We start from the raw sequence: 19,194 nt of genomic DNA, 5'->3' as shown, positions 1-19,194 counted from the left end.
CAGGCAGTTAGCAGCTGGGTGGTTTCATTCAGCATGGCATGAGCTGCGAAGATGGAATGTGCTCTTTTGAAAAACACCATTGTGTGAAGGAAGCAATGTTACAGTTATGGTTAGCAAAACTGTCATTTTCAAAGGGAGAATACTGGGCTGAACGGATGAGGTGACATGTGCTATGCAAGGCGAAGGGTTATTCTTGATAGACAACAAGAGGTTTTAAAAGAAGCTGGGAGAGGGTGTGAGTGGAGACTTGCAGGCAGATGTGCAGGAGTGACTTGGGAAGCAGGGATCCTCTAACATACAGGTTGTGTCAGAGAGCTGGGCTGAGCCAGTGCTGGGACCTGCTAGGATCAGGACATTCCTTATCAGTTGCGAGCCAAGTGAGAGGGGTCTTCCACAGTCAGAAGTGCAAGGAATTTCATCATTTTATAGATAATTATGGTCCTAAGTGAGGCGATGATGGATTTGCCTGTCCGATAGTCAGTTAGGAGGGGGTCATATCATGTGTAATGTTTCAGTGTTAAAAGTGTATGCAATTCTCACTGTATACATTTTTCTCAGTTGGATATTCATAAAGCATAACTCCTGCCAAGTCCTTCAACTCAAGGTCGGGTTGCCAGGGTGGATTACAGTTAATTCTATTCTTGAGATGTGCCTTTTGCAACTGTTTTTTTATGTTCACACTGGCAAATGTATTACACGCACAGATGTTACCATATATAATTGGTAAGTTTATCTGTCATGATAAAGACACAGTATTCAAATTACTTTGTGTTCTGATGCAATTTGTGAACTCTGTTTTTTTCTATTTGATCTGCACACACAGACAAGTGTGCGATAGTGAACACTTTCATGGGAATAATTTGATGTGAATTCTATAGTTAGAAAGTGAGCGAGTGTGAAGTATTTCATTTTGCATGTTTACAACTGTTCAGATCTGCCATCAAGGCATTTTTGAGCATCGTAGATGAGTTGCTGAACGGTAAGTTTACCGCCCAGGCTAAGTGTATTAAGTCCAGTATCTGATATTACAAAAGAACCGGGATGCGAGAAGACATTTGTTGGAGTATATTCTGAGGAAAGTGCCAACATTATAAAAGTAGATTATCACAAGAGGTGCTATGCTACAATAAAATACCACTATTTACCACCACAATAAGCTACCACAGAATTAGGTATAACGTCTTCAGAAATAGTGTTTTCTTAGTTTGAAATATCTCACTACACACTAAGAAAACACACATCTGCATTATTTTTTTTAAACCATGCTACTGTCAGTCCTTGAAAGTATTGCACCCAGAGACCATTCTTTTGCCTTTTGTATTCTGGTATTTGTAGTTTCCAATCAAGATAGGGGGCGGGGGAATGCCAAAATTGTACACTTTTTTGCCGAATATAGTTCTGTAAGGATTCATATATTTGAGTGACACTATGGTATGTGTACTTTTCAAGTTATCTTTATAAAGCAGAGTTTTGTTGAAAGACAGACATGGGGGTGAGGAGAGGAAATGATGAGAGGGTAAAAAAGTCATGAATATTTGCCCATGATGTGGCAAGAGATTTTGCAATCCTGTACACTTGCGCAATTATTTGCCCCGGATTGTGGCTGCTTTTCAGGGCACAGTAAAGAATACAGGTGGGTGGACAGCATAACTTTGTTTCAGATAGTAGACGCAGCTGCTTGCTTTTTTTGAGGTTGGCAAGTTTGTTCAAGTATTTGGCTACCAGGCTTTTTCTCAGGTTGTCATGTTCCCAGTGCAGACACTTACCCACAAGACCACAAGCACTTTCTTCGTATAGGGAATATTTCATGACAGATTGCTGAGTTTAGAAGGTGAGCACCTTTAACACTTTAGGGGATTATGTCTGGTTTAAATGGCCCAGACCTCTGGAAGGACTTGTGTGAGTATATGAAATCTAACCTTCAACAAATTGACAAGAAAATCCCAATCACCCACAGAAGATACATTTGAAGACAAACTAGGCTGAAATTGGTCGCTGAAGATGGTCAGTAGGACCGACATGCATTGGACACCTTAGGAAAAGCCTATGTCTCTGTAAAATAATTACTTATGTTTGCATATATAACCATGCTTTTGTGAAAGATGCATTTTACAAGTGTGAAGAAAGAAAATCAATGAAATGTATGAATTTGAACATTAAGTGATATACTCGCACAGGTCCTACCAGACGCCTGCGCCATTCAACCCAGACAAAATCCCTTAATATATTTTACACTCCATTGTGCAAGTGGAGTTTTTTCTGGCTACAGGACCAAATAACCAATTAGAATAGTTAAATCATCCAACATATATGAAGAATTGATTTCTATTCAGCGGGGCCCACACAATCTCTCACTTCACTTCAAACACCTTTCATACTTTGCCAGCATATGTACTGAAATATTTCCTCTCTCAGGTTATTTTCCTGGTGTTCATTACTTTTTTTTAAAAAGTCCAAACACCTCTTCATGGGAACTCTTTCATCTCACTTTGTTCAATCCTTATCATCAGATGTTACACTGTAAGTGCCTGCCAGTGTTTTTCTAAGCAGTTTTCTGGGAATTACTTACTTAATTTGAATTGTAAACCCACTACTGATGTAATAAAAATGTCTTACCAGATCTGCCTTCAACCACTATTTATAAATAGTCAGCGTGTCCTTCACTGAAGTGCTGTTAAAAACAAGCATTGGCAAAGTCAACAGTTTTGGCTTGTGTATAAGTATTAGGCATTTGCAAGGCAGTGCTACTTGCGCCATTTTGCACCTGCTACTATCAATGGCCAGTCCTACACAAAAGCCCACACAGTTGGCATTGGCAATGCTTGTTATACTATGCCAGTGGCCCAGTAAATGCAGTACAATTTAGAAGTGCATACAGAACTGGACCTACTGTAAAAAAAAATCTTTAATAGTGAGCAAGAACACAAGTGCAACATAGTATTTTAAAGTGTTTAGTGAAAGCAAAGCATTGCCTACTCAGTGAAAGGTCACACAGTTACGGAACAGTCAGATTTAGCAGGGAGGAGGGTTGAAGGCTGCCACAAGTGTCTGAGGACAAAGGAAGGAGTAGTGGGTGGGTTGCATTGGGTGGAGTATGATGCCTGCCACAGGTGTCAGGATCCAGAGGAGGATCAGTGGGCAGGGCACAAGGGAAACATTGACAGCTGCTACTAGTGTCAGGGGCTTATGTCTGTATCGTTGGACAACAGTATGGGGGAAGGTTGATGTCAATCACAAGTCTTGAGGGCCAAAGGAAGGAGTGCTGGGTGGAGTATGGGGGAAGGTAGACGGAAGACTATAGTGAGATCAGTGAGTTGAGAGAGGGGAGGTGCAGCGGGCCAACAGTTACAACCTTTGTATCTGCAAGAATGTGTTTATTTTATTCTTACACAAATGGGCGTGTTGGCATTAAACCGTGCATGCATAATTAGGAGGATGGTGGCCCTTTGAAGAACAGGAAGGCCCAAAGTGTTGTCCTATCCATCCCTCTTCTTCACCACTGATCATACTGCTCAAAGTGACCAAATGTATGAACGTTATGTGTGCCATATCACCAGGGTAGTGCCTACAGGTATTAATAATAATTTGTTCAATCTCTGCTTAAATGGTTTTCAGAGCATAATTGGGCAATGGAGGACCATCACTCTTCCTCCTTTGAGCTACTGTGTGGGGCGGGAGGTGAAAAGAATTTAGGGTATAAAGCCAGCGGCAACTGTGGGTGGAAGTTAGTGGGACGGCAAGGCTAGAGGGGGTGGGTGAGGAGAAGGCAGTGGGCACAAGGATGGGACAGGTAAGAGTGAGTGGAGGTACAAAGGTGGAGGTGGGTGAAGAAAAGGACCAGGGTGCAAGGGAAAGAACTCCATGACCCTCTTGACTATCCTCTAAAAATGTGTATATCAAAGCTAGAAGCCGGCACCCATAACCTCTCTCTCTACCAGCATGTCCAAATTGTTATTGATTAGGCACACCCTGCTGACACACATTTGCAAAAGTCTTCTGTGAACACCCAGCTTGGAGAACATCCACTGTACACCAGGTTCTGTGTGTTGGCAAGTGGTTCCATGTGTTAAAGTCGTGACAAAAATCGCTTTGGACACAAAATATTGCGTCAAAAAGACCACGGTTTTGCCGCCACAATCCATGTAAAAGATGCGTGGGACACACCCACAAACCCCGGACCCATTATACCATTTAAGAGGAGCGGGGGACACCCCCGCAATCCCCGCTCCCCTTAAATGGTGTAATGGGGTACACCTTTAACAGGTAAAACCACAGCATTTTTGCCGCGATTTTTTGTACAGGCGACATTTTTGCCACAATTTTATCACTGCATACCCGGCAAGTCAGGTGACAAACTTGCAGCTTTGGTTCATTCAGCCGTTTTCATGGATGGCCCAAGCCTCCAAGTTGAAATTACACCCCCCATACACTATGTTGCCATCCAGTGGCTCTTTCTTTGCCTCCATCTAGAAATGTGATGCTTCTCGCATGGCGGCGGCTCTGTTAAGAAAAACTATTATGTTCAAACATTTGGGCACATCGCCACATACAGTAGCAGAACACATTGTGATAAATACAAACAAATATATATAGAGAGAGGGAGTGAAAGAGGGATACAAAGATGAAGGGAAACAGAGTCAGAGAGAGAGAGAGCAAGAAAGCTATCCAGAGTCATTGATGTGCGGCATGCATTGTATAGTAACGCAAAATAACATGACATAATGGACCTAGGCTCTACACAGAAAAACATTGCATTACTGTAAGTGACAGAAGGAAGAATGAGAGAAAGAGAGATGGAGAAACAGAGGCACACGGGAGAGAGAAAGAGAAAGACAGAGAGAGAAAGAGAGAGAGAGCGCGAGAACGAGAGATAATCTGTGGTATAATTTGCAGTAGCATACTCTACAGTATATAATAATCGAACATAATGATCCTAGATCGTACCGTAGCATGTGCAGTGCTTCCCAGTGGGAGGGTGCAGCTGAGGTCCAGTTTCTGCAGATAGGCAAAGGCTGACTCTTGGGGGGGCTCTGTTATAGAAAATAGTACGTGACAATATGTCACTGCATCGCCACATTCTGTAGCAGAACGCATTGCAAGATGGTACAGAAGAAAGGTATAGAGATAGAGAGATAGAGAGAGATAGAGAGAGAGAGAGAGAGAGAGAGAGAGAGAGAGCGAGAGCCAGTGGCAGTGATCGGCATTGCCAGCCCTTTGCGGTGTACACTTCCCAGTAAAATGTTGTAACTTTAAATTATGAACCCAATTATTACAAAGCAAAGCACCGCACACGTGGCAAACCAAAGGGGGACAGACAGAGGGAGAGCGAGCGAGAGAGAGAGAGGGGAAATAGAGACATACTGTAGAGAGGGAGAGAGAGACATATGCAGAGGAAACAGGAGCAGCATGCAGGAATATGATGACATCATGAAGGTAGAATGTACTGCACCATTTGAGTGGGGTTGTGCAGCAAGCAAGTGAACATCGACTTCTTGGGGGACTCTTTTAAGAAAAATTATATGTGAGAATATGTTGGCACATCGCCACATATTTTAGATGAAAACATTGTGGGAAATTACAGAAGAAAGGTAGAAAGACACAAAAACAGAGAGAGAGCGCACATGCAAGCAACAGTGAGAGAACAACATTGGCATTGCTAGTGGTGTTCGGTACATACTGTTCAGTAACATCTAGCAACATAACATTATTAACTCAGATTGAAGAAAGGAAATATTGGATTGCTGCAAATGGCAGAAAGAAGGGTGAGAGGGACAGAGAGATAGGTGAGAGAGCGCAGGTGGGAGATACATACTGTAGAGAAAGCAAGCACACATATGAGGTATATATCCAAATAACATACTTCATAGTAATAGATCATAGTGACGGGCATCATATGCTGCACAGTGCCTCTGGGCGGGGTGGTGCAGTCGAGCTCCTGTTTGTGCAGGGGAGCATCAACTATTGGGAGACTTATGGAAAATGATATGCCAGAGTATGTGGGGACATCACCACATACTATATTAAGATAACTACATTGCAGGAGCAAGAGGGGGAGAGGAAGAGAGAGAGAGAGCTCGCGTGGCAGTGAGAGATAGTCATTGGCAGAGATTATCATTGTCACCAGTGTGCGGTATACACTGTGCTGTAATATACTGTACTGATCTGTTTTGGTTAAGAGGAGAGGGAGAAAGTATACTGGGTGGATAGTACCTTGTTTTTAGCAGGTTCTGTGTGTGTTTTCTTTGGGTTGTTTGGGAATAAGGGACAATTTGAAGTGAATTAAATGTGCACCCTCAGTACAAGCATGTAGCATGAATCGGCCCACAATGTTCATCAACCTTTCTTATGTTCAAACATAGGAATTGTGGGTTTTTTAAACGAAAAATAATTCTAGATTTGACTTGAAGTGACTGTTGGCGGTTTCTGGGTACAGTGCATTATTGTGGCTTTGTTTACATGATATTAGGATCTGCTGCTGCATCCTTTCCCCATATCAATATAAAATGTTTTCACAACTTCATGGTGGGGGTGCACTTTCCCTAGCTATGCAACTATGCAGGCGGCAGGCTGCTCCTGCTGCATTGTATGCAGCTAAAATATGGAGCTATGTAAAATCATCCCCCCTGGGAGTCACTGAAAACAATTTCTTAAAATCCTTGCTCTCTCAGTGGAAAGGATTGCCCAACGCAATTTTACACATAGGACGCAACCTCCTGCCTAGTAAAGATCTCATTTCCTTAAAGCCACTTCTATTTTGGGTAGGTTTGTGGACTTCTCCCACCTATGTAATTATAGCGACATCCTGGCAGGTTTTATGCCCGGGAGAGTAGTCATTCGACTCCCTGGAGGAAGCACGTCACGTTCAGGCTGTGCACATTTTGATCTCCTCAATATATGGGGCCAACCAACCTCAATGTTGAAGGGATCTTTGGACTTAGTAAATAAGACTGGCCTGCATGCTTCCAGGCAGTCAATGTTGACATCTTGCCTCAAACGTTCCTGTGGTTGCCACTATTTGATCATTAAGGAAGATTTTGGGTTCAAACCCTGTCTTGATTTTGTCCAACCCTCACATGCACTGTCACTAAGAGCTGGCATTCTGAGAATTGCTGCTTACACAAAAAACTGGTCCCAGCACATTACCTCAGAGTGCTTGATCTGTGGTGCACTTACTGAAACAGTCGCCCATTTTATGCTGTTGTGCCATGGGTACAATGCCTTAAGATCCAAATATCTATCGCCCATTTTGAGATCAAATGGAATAGAGACACACTTCATTTCTGTATAACTAAGTGGCTAAATGCCTTAATGCCAGTAAGACTGAGATCCTACTCATCGGCACACCCACTCCCTCCCTCCCTGCAGCTCTCTGGCGGGCCTCTCTTGGCCCTCTTCCTGCTCCTACCTGCAAGGCAAAAAAACTCAGGGTCATCTTCGACTCCACACTCTCCTTCTCTCCTCACATATCCGACGTCTCTAAGAAGTCACACTACCAGCTACACCTCCTCAGAGGTATCCTTCCTTTCTTCTCCTTCCCCCAGAAGCTCACTGTCTCTAGAGCCCTGGTTCTCTCGAAGCTGGACTACTGTAACAGCCTCTATCTAAATCTGCCTGCCTCTACCCTCCGCCCCTTGCAACTCATCCAGAACAGGACTGCAAGACTTGTCCTTGGCCTCAAGCCCAGGGATCGTATCTCTCCAGGACTGAAATCACTACACTGGCTCCCAGTGACTGCGAGGATCAAGTTCAAAACCCTCTGCATTGTCCACAAGGTCTTCTGGGGCCTTGGGCCAAAATACCTTCAACTCTCTCTTCCTAAATATCTTCCTTCTCGAGCTCTTCGCTCATCCGCCTCCAACTCCCTCAGGGTCAGCTGCTTCTCCAAACAACGAGTTGGGGGCAGATCTCTCTCCGCTGCAGGGGCCTCCCTCTGGAACATCCTTCCTGCCTCCCTGAAACTTGAGGAGAACCACCTCCGGAAGCAACTCAAAACCTTCCTCTTTGCCTCCACTTTCTCTCCCACTCTCCTCTGCTAAAATTACAGAAACTGCACTGAATCTGCAACTGGGCCACTCACCGTTCTCGGTCCTTGGCCCAGCCACTCTCCCCTGCACTGCCTCCCTGGCAACCCCTGCACTACGGGACTGTGTCTGTATCCCTACAGCTCTCCTTCCCAGCACTTGTCTGCACTTACCTTGCACTTGCCATCCTTGTTATTTATCCTGTATGGTATTAACCCTGTACTGCACTTTTCCCTCTCCCTTTCCCCCTTGCACTTTTCCCTTCCCCTCTACCCTTGCACTTGCGCGATCTGAATGACAACTGGCCTAGTAGGATCGTTGTCTGTCTCCCCTTGTTCCCCCCCGCCTCGTCGCGCCTTGAAACACTTGTGTATAGGCGCGTTATAAATGCCATATCATATCATATCATATCTAAGTACTTATATAGGGCGTGATCAAGGAGATCTAGAGTGTTTAAGGCCATAGACAACGCAACTACTGGTGATTTTAACATGTACTTATTCAGTGTTTGTTATAATTCTGTAATAATGTTTCTATCTGCATGATGTGTGCTTTGATGGTACAAATACCGAATAAAGCTTGCATGATGGTGATCCATACAGAAAGGCTGTATATGTGTGAGAAACCCCTACCAGCATAGGTTGTCTGATAAGGGTGCGTTCTTCTCTTAGCACGGCACCTTGCTCTGCTCTCAGTATGTCCAGCTAAGCTCAGGGTCCTCCATCTTGGTGTCCGGCTCCTGTAAAGAGTAGAAAGATTAGCTTGTTTCTGTTTTATCCTCCCCATTGGTAACTATATCCATTCATGGTTAAGCATGCTCATGGGTGCAGGTTTTCTCAAGGCCGGTCTGGCCCCAGATTACACCCCAGGCAGGAAGCATCATTGGCGCCCCCGATCCCCAAAAATGACAACAGAAAAAATTGTATGTCACAAACGTTGTAAATAGGGCACTTGATAATGAACTAGATGGAAATACAAATGCAATAGAAAATAGATACATTATATGCTCTAATCTTAGAATGTTGCCTGTATTATGTGCTCAAAAGTAACTTTTTTTTGCTTTGCCCTTGCAAATTGAAGCACAGTGTCGGATAGATCCAGGGACTGGCCAATGTCATTTTCAATTTATAAAATAGCAAGCAATGTCAGTCTTTCATTGGCCATTGTTGATCGGAGGCAAGTTTTAATGAGCTTCAGTTTGGAGAAGCGGCGCTCACCATTTGCAACTGCATGGGCAGAGTGAGCACAATCATCTATGATATCCAGACATTTGGGAGTGTTGTAACTGTTCCCCTTGGTGACATGTGCCGTATATTGGCAAATTCAACATGAAGCTCCTTGCCATTGATGTCAGAAGATACACATCATGTTTTAGTGTCTGGTGAAGTTTTGTACAATGCTCCAATAGTCTTTTTATGTCCATGTGAAGCTTGCTATGGTCATATAGACTGCCCCAGGTTCTTTCATGATCCTTCATTTGTCCAAACCTTTCTTCAATTGAACCATGAGGTGTGTCAACGAGCACACTGACAAACTCCTGCTTAAACTTTTCTTCTGGACTTTGGTTCTGTGTTACATCATCTCTGCCCTCCTAATCAAACTGCCTCTTTCTTTGACGAATACAGATCTCTTTGAAGGCAGGCTCATTTCCTAGGTTAGTTGCCATTCTTTGGCAGTATTGATGGCATTTTCAAATCCATTGTGTCTGTAGGCTACAAAGAACTGAAGGCATCCTTTCATCAAAGTAGCAGTCACAATGTGTACTGACTTATTTTGTAATGTATTGCTCCCAATGTTAATCTGAAACAAGATATCTGGCCAAACTACTAGTGAAACCAGGAATTTGAAATCCGTTTTCTGGTTATCCAGACTTTGGGCCTCATGTCTCACTCCAGCATCAGCTTTGCTTAGCTGTGCTAATTCCATAAATGCGCCATAGATGTCAGTCACTTGGAACGCAGCGTATGCAGCCTTTACACTTTGATACCCCACAATGAAGGAATGAATGCAGTTGACTGGCTCTCTCCAACTCGGAAAACACTTGAGGCAATCCAGAATTCATTATCGAAGTACTTACGCTGATTCTACACAACAGTTACTTCCGATTCCAAGGAATTTACTATAATCAGATGTCAGGAATATCAAAGGGGTCCGCCATGGCCCCAGTATATGCAAACTCCTTTATGTACAGATTCAAATTGGAACACGTCCTAAACAATACGTTATGGGCCACCAAGATTACCCTGTGGAAACGGTTTATAGATTACATTTTTGGCATTAGGTGTGGGACAAGAGCGGAGTTGGATCATTTTTTATCTCATATGAACTCGATACACCCCAAGATCAAGTTTACAATGGACATTGGAGAACCATACCTACATTTTTTAGATGTCAGAATGAAGATCCATGAAGGAAAGATAACTACCACCATCTACCATAAACCCACAGATGCAAATAACCTGTTACACTTCACTAATTTCCATCCCAAACCCATGCTGAAGAGTCTCCCTTATAGTCAGATCTTGAGACGAAGAGAATCATATCTGACCCAGCTGGCTTGGATGTTGAATGCTCACAGCTGATTGAACGCTTTTAAAATAGAGGATACCTAGATGACGTCTTACAAGACGCTAGCATGAGATCCAACCATTTGACACAAAAAGATCTCTTAACACCAAGACCCAAAAGTGGCTCTACCCCCATGATGTACATCTCAAAGTACTCGAGACAAAGTTTCCAGATTAGTAAAGCTATATGTAAACTTTGGAACCTACTACAGAGTGATGAACAACTAAAAGAACTCTTTCCAAGAATACCAATGATGGCATTCAAAAGGGGTCGCAACCTCACAGATAGTCTTGTGAAAGCAGAAAGACCTAATAAGAAAAAACAGAAGCTTTTGCAAACTAAAAAGATGGGCACTTTCCCTTGCCTCAATTGCAACAATTGCAATAACATGATCAAAGGCGACACCATCTCCCACCCACTTACGGGCAAAAAAATCAAAATCAAATGTTTCGCCACCTGCATGATGCCAGGTGTCATATACGCCCTGAAATGTCCCTGCGGTAAACTCTATATCCGACAAACTACAAGATCATTGAAAGAATGGATATGGGAGCATAAATCAACTATTAGGTGCCACAATCAGAAATCACCAGTGGCGAGACACTTCATGGAAGCTAGACATAACATTACACAATTGAGATTCCAGGTCATTGAAGTTGTAAAAAAACCACATGTGGTGGCAATTATACAAAGCTCATGTCTTAAAGAGAGAAATACTGGATATACCTATTGGACACTAAACATCCTAGGGGCCTCAATGAAGAAACATCCTTGAACTGCTTCATTTAATACCACTAATACTTGTACAGCACTAACAGTATAGACCTCTACCTGTCTATTACATGCAACCCTACAACATCAGTATACACACATACCCTTGCGATATATAGTTAGTTCACTAACTATTATATATCCACTACCTCTTCGACCAGCCTAAAACTTGGTCCCCACAGAAAGGTCTTCTTTTCTAACCTAGTATGATGAAATGTTCTTTACATTATCATCCACATACAGAGTGAATTGACAACACCATACTATAACATGGTGCTGAGTCAATATTGTGGTGTTACAGACAAATGTAACGTTTTGTTTTCATTTTCGTTGATTGTATTCCTATGAACATACTTAAATGGACACATGATATTTACAACTTTGAATAGATGCCCATACACCTTCATACCTTATGTAGAAACATTGCCAATATCAGCATCGAGGAGCCATATACACATGTATTAGGATATTCAGGCGCCGCAATGTCGCTAATAAACGTTAATAGGTGCATACGCGCTTAATTAAGGCTGCTGAACCAACATCGTGGATCTACATACAAATGTAACATGTGGTGATTACCCTTTTTGATTGACAACCTCAATTAGATGTCCATATATACTACCATATTTAAAATATGAACTATGGTATTTGAAATGCAAGCAACATAGGTATATATGAAGAAACCAATTGCATTACTTGATGTATGTATTTTTACTTAAGGTTTACAGAAAACACATGCCACTATATACACCACCAATGAGGAGCTAGGTATATACTCCTGTCTAAGATGTCCGCAACATTTTTGGTACTATCCCAGCCAGTCCTTTGTCTATTTTGCGCTCCCGATCCTCCTCAGTCAGTAACGCATACTAATGACCCGCCAGTTTTCATACGATCCCTTGTCTCCTTGGACACGGATCGAGCAACGGGACGCGCTGCATTCCACACCCGACTGATACAAGGTACGCGTGTTCGCCTCGCATTACCAGCTAGGCTACAGAGGCACCCTTGTATGCCTTACAATAACACAGACATTCTGCATTTTTCAGAAAGCGCTACACGGCGTTCCACTTTCAACTTTCAGCCACTGCTGCTATTCGTCAGTACGTGAGTGAATCCCTGACAGTCCGTAAGTCCACTTGGAGGCGATGACCACCATAGGTGGCGTTCCACCACACGTTTGGCTTGAATCAGGTCAGTTACTTGTAAACTCTCTCTTCTTTAGTAGTGTATTAGCCTTTCACTAATTAAACCTGTCTAGTGCAACCTCACTGAATGCGAGTTATCCCTTTACACCCGCGTCTGGTGCTTTCTCTCGCTATTTACCTACACCGATTTAGTTCCCTTTGCCGAGCATCGCTCATAGCATTTTACCTTCTCTTTTTTTTCATGACTTGTTAATGATGAATTTCCGTTTCAACTATGTCTGATATTACGACCTCCTGGAACTCACCAACCTAATTGATAGTGTTATTCCTTACTATATTGATTTGTCTTGTCATGTAGACTTAACAGTGATTGAATATAGAACCTATTTTGTTATACCTCCGACGAACTTTAACAGAACTGCTATATACATTATCATTTGGTGACCTTACTTCATTTATTACTACTTTTGTCCACTATCCACAAGATTCGAATCAACCTCTCGAGGAGTGAGATTGTCGATTCCGGCCTGACCCAGATCCCATATAGCAAAACTTTGATCTACTCAACCATCAAGGTAATTCCTTGACCCTTTACTCACATGCTTTTTACTTGACGAGACCCAATATTTAAATTAGAACTGCTCGTGACATCTTAGACAGCCTATTTTGCCTCTCCACATGAGACTATGAGAAATCTACCTGCATACTCTGAGTATGTTCTGTTATATTGTTGACCCTTGTGATTACGTAATATGATGTGTTGGGTCTTGAAATGTATAGTGTCTGTACTATTTCTTTTTACAAAATGGATGTATCCCTTTAGACTAGAAAGGGACACTAGATATGTGACTTCACAATGATTGATTGACGAGCTTATTGGAGCTATGTCTAATATTATCCTTTTGTCTGATTCTTTTTACCTTACCAATATATACATGATGCTCACCAACAGATCCACAAAGGCTTCTGAAGAAGAGGATTGTCCTCGAAAAGCATCAAGCCTATCAACGTGGAATCTCTGTCAACCATGATAATGCAGACTATGTATTGCTGTTTTAACTTGCTTTCGCTTCAACCATTTGTCTATGAATAAATGAGAGAGTCGTCTCTCCTTTTATATTACCACTAATAATGTGTCTCCTCACAAAATTCATTGATAGAGCACCAAAATTGCCGGGGGTAAATCTTGCCACTTTCCAACTAATTGCGGCGCTATTAACGTGGCGCTATTAGCGCTGCAGTAATTGTGCCCAGAATGTCAATTGGATCCAATCCATTACCCTCCAACTCAGGATACGGTGTTGATAGCGGCGGACCGAGTTGTGGTAACGCAATTTGCGCTGGTGGTATCCTGGCGGAATTACCGCTGGGCTACTGCCACACTTGTGATAGAGCCCTTTGTGGTTATTAATTGCCTTTCACCCCTGTTTCATTTCCCAGGGTGCTGCATTCTTCTAGCTCTTGCATATTCTGTGTTCTTTGTGCAGGGGTGGGTTTTTTGTGTTATGTTCTATTTTGTTATTATTGCATATGGCGAGTTTAATTAAATTATATATGATTTTATGGGACCTTAATAGAACATTCCATTATTTTGGACTGCTGTACTTTGCTGTTTGGTTTGCTACTGTTTCACTTTCACCCTGCTCTTGAGAATGTAGCTCCCCCCACTCCATGTTACCACATGTTACCACAAAAGATGAAGGAGTTATTTATCTCTTTACTGTGCCTGTTTTACCTTTATGATTGGGTTTTCTCTTGCTTTTCAGAAGTGTGAAGGCTAAGTATTCACTTTAATAACTTCTCAAGCTTGTGCTCATGCAGGGTAGAAGTCAATGCATCACACAGATGCACAGATAATCTTCCTCCTCCAGGAGATGTTGCTACTGCAGAGGTTTTTGGGATTGGTAGTGATGAGGATGCTACTTGGGGATTTGGGCGTAAAGGTAGGAATGGTGGTGACACTGATAGAAAGGTAGGAGGGAAGCCTGAGCCATTGGCACACCCGAACTGCAGGGATCAGGAGTACATCGAGTACTACAAGGATCAGGGGGGGTTGCAGAAAGTCCAGTGAGTGGTCACAGAAGGCCCAGATGTTCCTCCAAAAGTACATGGAGGGCAGGAAGACAGCTCCCCCTTTGCCACCATCCTCTAGGGCCAGGTATTCCTGCAAAGTGCCTGAATTAATTTCAGCATCAGAGGTTGAATCTGTGGAGTATCCCTAGTTTCTGGGATAAAACACCATTAGGAGGGGGGAACTCTGCTACCTATTCACTGCGTACCACTGCCCTCCTGGACCACTGCAGAGCTGGGACCCACCTCAACACCAGAACAGTGATGATGATGAGCCTTCAGGAGGAACGTGCCACGAGAGCACAAGTTAATGGCGAAGGTGGGTAACATGTTCAATTTCCCGGAAGGCAGTGCAATGGACGACATTGCGAGGCAGATCAAGGCCATTGGGCCTAGTGTTCTAGCATGTCTTCAGCCAGTGCGAACTGGACCATGAGGCGGTAATGGCACTAGTCCCTAATGCATTTAATAATGCAATTATTAAATAATGCATTTAATAATTGTGAAAAGAAAGGGAGGCTGGCTTTTGTGAAAGCTGGTCGGGCGGTGACTCCTCTATACAGCCTATTTCATTAAGCTAGCTGCCGCTTTTTTATGGTGTCTGTGATTGTATGCTGGTAATTTTTCGCATCTTGTTAGAGAGCGGATATAGCCAGAAACCGCTAATAATTGCTGTAGAATAATGGCTCCTCAAGACTGTGCCAAAAAGGTTAGCACAAAGACTTAATTGATTTTCATGAGTTAATTTTATATTTTGATGCCCTTAAGCAAGGTTAGGACTGATTGGGCTATGATTAGGACTATGCCCTGTTTTGAAAAAGGCTGCTACCAGCCGGAACACGTGTTAGCTTAAGGGCATCAAAAAATAATATTAACTCATGAAAATCAATTAAGTCTTTGTGCTAACCTTTTTGGCGCGGTCTTGAGGAGCCATTATTCTACAGCATTTAATCATTGCTTTCTTCTTCCCTCCCTTAAAAAAGAACAAAAAAAACTACAAAAGATCAAAATTCGATAACAAAAAATTGGCAAATCCAAAAAGGACATACTCAAAGAATGACATGCTAAACTTTGTTTAATTTAGTTTGGTCTAATATTTTGGGTGTTGAAGAATAAACATTAAGTTAAGGGTAGACATTTGAAAAGCAGATGTCCTACTTTATGATTCAGGATAGTATTGGCATAATATGACACTCATTGAGACTTTAGCCTCTCTGTCCTCTTTTCAACAAGCACCCGTCACTTGTCTTGGGACCTGTAAATAAGCACATCTTTCCTAACACAACAAACGTTTGTGAGTCTACTCTCTGAAAACAGAGTTACATGCCTTGCAATGAGGGTACTCCGTGCAGACTTCAGGGCGGTTCATCAAGCAACTTCTCTCTATTCGGGCATATGTCTCCTGAGAGAGATGCACAAATTCAGGCTGTGACACCACCACTGGGAAACTGGACAAACGTAAAAATTGACCATGTGCTGCCACACTTGCAAGACAGACGAGATGCATACATTGAGTGGGTGGCCTCATCCCTGCGGGGGAGGAGGCATGTGAAAATTGGCTCTGTGACCTTATCCGTGCAGGACCGGAGAGGTGTATTAATTGAGTGTCCCCTCAGTTCTACAGGAAAGGTGAGACATACAAATTGAGTGTGCATGCTCACTCCTAGAGGCAGGAGAGACATATAAAGTGATAGTTTGTCTCCACTCCTGTTCAGTAAGAGAGACATACAAATTCAGGATGTGCCCCCAGCCCTGTGAGACGGGAGAGACGTGAACTTTGCCAGGATAGGTGCGATGTAAAATCTTTGTTTGGGAATGTTCAATCATTGGTAAATGTATGGTAAATTGATCATGCAGACCTGTTTTATATTCTGATACTAGACACACAAAATGCAGCACACTTGGTACTTCACAGTTTGAGCATGTGCATGATGGAAATAGTTTTCATAATCACTTCAGTCACCACCATCAATCCCCAACACAATACAATTTAATCTCCAGAGTATGAGTTAATACTTTCCATGGACACCAGAGTATCTGCCATCACACCAACAAGTGGACCTGCCCATTGGGACACAGCAGGTTGTCCTCTGATGCAACTATAATCTGCTGCTGATTTTGAGGATCCTGTAACTTTGCTTACGAAAGGAATAGTATTGTGCCATAGTAATCTAGGCTTTGGTTCTTATTAATTTTTAATGAACATCAGTTGTTCATCATAATCTAGACAGAGGCATCTCCTCTGGTCAAAGACACTATAACCAGCAGCACTTAAAGCAGACTCTGACTGTATAATAGTTCGGGACTGTGGTGAATTGACTTCTGTCCCACAGGAGTACAAGGGTGAGTAGAGGCTAAAGCGCCTACTCAGCCCTCACAATCTACAAACCAACAGTGTACCCAATCATGAAGCCAAAACTGGCACAGTTCAGAGACATACCTCCTTCACTTTTTGTGGAAACATGGGCAGATGGAAGGCTATATTCTCAAGAGGGGTGTGAATGTGATTCAATAGCAACCCAAAGAGCAAAGTATACAGTCCAAATTAAAGGCATGCCCTATCAAGGTTCTATAAAACGGAGCGGAGCTTGTCGCTGAGATTGGAGCAGTCTTTGCAGAGAGCTCTCCACCTAGCGTTCTCAGTTCCACTTCACTACAGTGTGCTTTCTACTGCCTTTGCAACAGTTGTAGGAGGACCTACAAATACTGCTGGGAGCCGCGGAGCGGCCGCTGAGCTTGTCGCTGAGGTTGGAGCAGTCTTTGCAGTCCTTGTCAGGCCGGCAGGACTGCTTAGACATGTCTCAACCCGCGGCTGCATACAACCCCCTTGCAACTACGGAAAATTTACAAATGGAAGGAGAGACTGTCAAACGCCGCCTCAGAAGTTCCAAGTTACCCTTGGAAAAGAACGCACCTTTAGAGGGCCAGCAAGCGGTGAGAAACCGTCTCCAATCAGTTCCACCAAGTTTATGTACCAGTAGTCACCCACGAAATGGCAAAATGCTGCTTCCAGGACAGTGAAAGACCACGGCCCTCATTACGACCCTGGCGGAGATCGTGGTGCAAAATGCACCATGGAGCACGGCGGAAAGCTGCCAATACCGCCATGGGGGTTGGCGGATTTACCGCCCCATTCCGACCTTGGCGGGGCGGTAAATCCCCATTCCCCATTTTACCCTTCCCCATTCCCATTTTTGCCCCATAGGGTATAATCGGAGTGGGGAAGGCGTTAATTACGCCACCGTAAAATACGGTGGCGTAATTAACAACAAGGTCCCGTAGCGCCATGGATTTCTCCGCCCGGAAAAACCAGGCGGAAACCGCTCCATGGCGCTACGGGAACTCGTAGTAGGGCGGAAGGGTCTGCCGCGAATACCGCTGGCGTAAACCCACTCCGCCAGGGTCGTAATGAGGCCCCACATCTCTAATCACGGCACAGATTAATGGCGGCTGGTCAGCGTTAAACGAGGGAAGGGAATTTAAGCTCCAGTCACTACAACATGTGGGAGAAGCGACCTCAGACCTCAAGTGCCAGCCGGATCGGGCGGCGGGCAGATCCTCCCCGTCGGCGGCCAGAGGGGCGGCGATGGGGAGCGAACCCGCAGCTGAGCCGGTCGAAGCACTCGCAATCCCCGGGGACGCAGCATCAGAAAAAAATGGTGCCCTCACAACGATCCCAGCAAAGCCATTTACAAATTTAGCGTCTCTGGAAGGACAATTAGGTAAAACCTGCAACAACAAAGAGGATGCTGAAACCCCAATTACCGGCCAGGGGGCCCCGAATGCCGTGGCAGGGGAGTCCTCTCCTCGGCCTCCCCTGACGGTCACGCAGGTCGCAGGGCTGCCTGGTGTGCGAGGCTCCGCCGCCACGGGCCGCTGGGAGGGGCAAGGAAGGGCGGAGCGGAGCCTCGAGCATCGAGGAATGGGTGTGTTGCCGCTCCAGACTCAGAGGTAGTGTACAAGCATGAGTCTGGAGACGGCAGAGGGGAGCCTCGGAGTGCCAGTGACTTGTCGCAGGACACAACCCTGAAGGAGGTGATCCCTAGCCCAGAACAGCCACAAAAGACAATCAATCCAGCCAAGGAGGAAGCAGTTTTTGCTAAAGCAATTCAGGGGGACTGCCAAGAGGGTACAAAATCACTTCCAAGCGCCCGGATGCCAGAGCAAATAAATTCAACACACATGCGATTGAATAAGTACAAGAAGCCACAAATGTCTTCAATTAAACAATTCTTCCAAAGACGGCGCTACGCATCCCCGCAAATAATGTGACAAATAATCTTGGTAAGAGAAATAATGACCATCTTGAAGAGCTCTCGGATGCTGAGATCCTTGAAGCTTTAATGGAACCGACACCAGCACTATAAGTGAGGAAAACGGGGCTCTCCGTGTGTGCAAATCAAACTTGTGTGGAACAAACTACTAGTTCCCTTTCGCTGAGACAGAATCTCTAGACACACAACATGAGGCAAATACATAAGAAAAAATCCAACGGAGCCTCAAATCTCCCCCCAGGCATGTTCAGAAGAAAAACACGAATTTAATTGATCCGTCCTTGAGGAAAACCATGACATCCGAACCCAGGCATCTGGCAGTACAAGCAAGGAGAACTTGCC

The sequence above is a fragment of the Ambystoma mexicanum genome, chromosome 7q (assembly GCF_040938575.1).
Source record: "Ambystoma mexicanum isolate Mex_15411 chromosome 7q, UKY_AmexF1_1, whole genome shotgun sequence".
Classification (NCBI taxonomy): domain Eukaryota; kingdom Metazoa; phylum Chordata; class Amphibia; order Caudata; family Ambystomatidae; genus Ambystoma; species Ambystoma mexicanum.
The sequence above is the reverse complement of the archived record's forward strand: the minus strand, read 5'-3'. Positions refer to the sequence as shown.